Source organism: Peromyscus californicus, unplaced genomic scaffold (genome assembly GCF_007827085.1).
Source record: "Peromyscus californicus insignis strain IS unplaced genomic scaffold, ASM782708v3 Scaffold_5__1_contigs__length_169319896, whole genome shotgun sequence".
Lineage (NCBI taxonomy): Eukaryota > Metazoa > Chordata > Mammalia > Rodentia > Cricetidae > Peromyscus > Peromyscus californicus.
The window spans coordinates 98867095-98867423 of record NW_026294573.1 but is presented as its reverse complement, the minus strand read 5'-3'; positions in this window follow the sequence as shown (position 1 = coordinate 98867423).

Sequence of the window (329 nt, the reverse complement as noted above, 5' to 3'; positions counted from 1 at the left end):
CATACTGTTGTCATGGATGCGCTACTGTGGAGAAGCTAGGCTGCCCTATAGTGGAACCCAGGGTGCTGGGGTACAGGTTTGTGCCACAACACCCAGTTTAGGCAGTACTAAGGAGAGAACTCAAGCCTCCTTACCTAATTTACAAGTACTCTACCAACTGAGTTACATCCGCAGCCCCATGATTATTTTCTTATGAAAAATTTCAAGATTGCATTTCTTTAAATAGTCCTCTGGTGCATTTAGAGTGAGATTCAATTTATAGAAATGTGATTTATGCATATTTTTAAAGAACACAGCTGTTGACTCTCCATTACTCAATACAATTACAG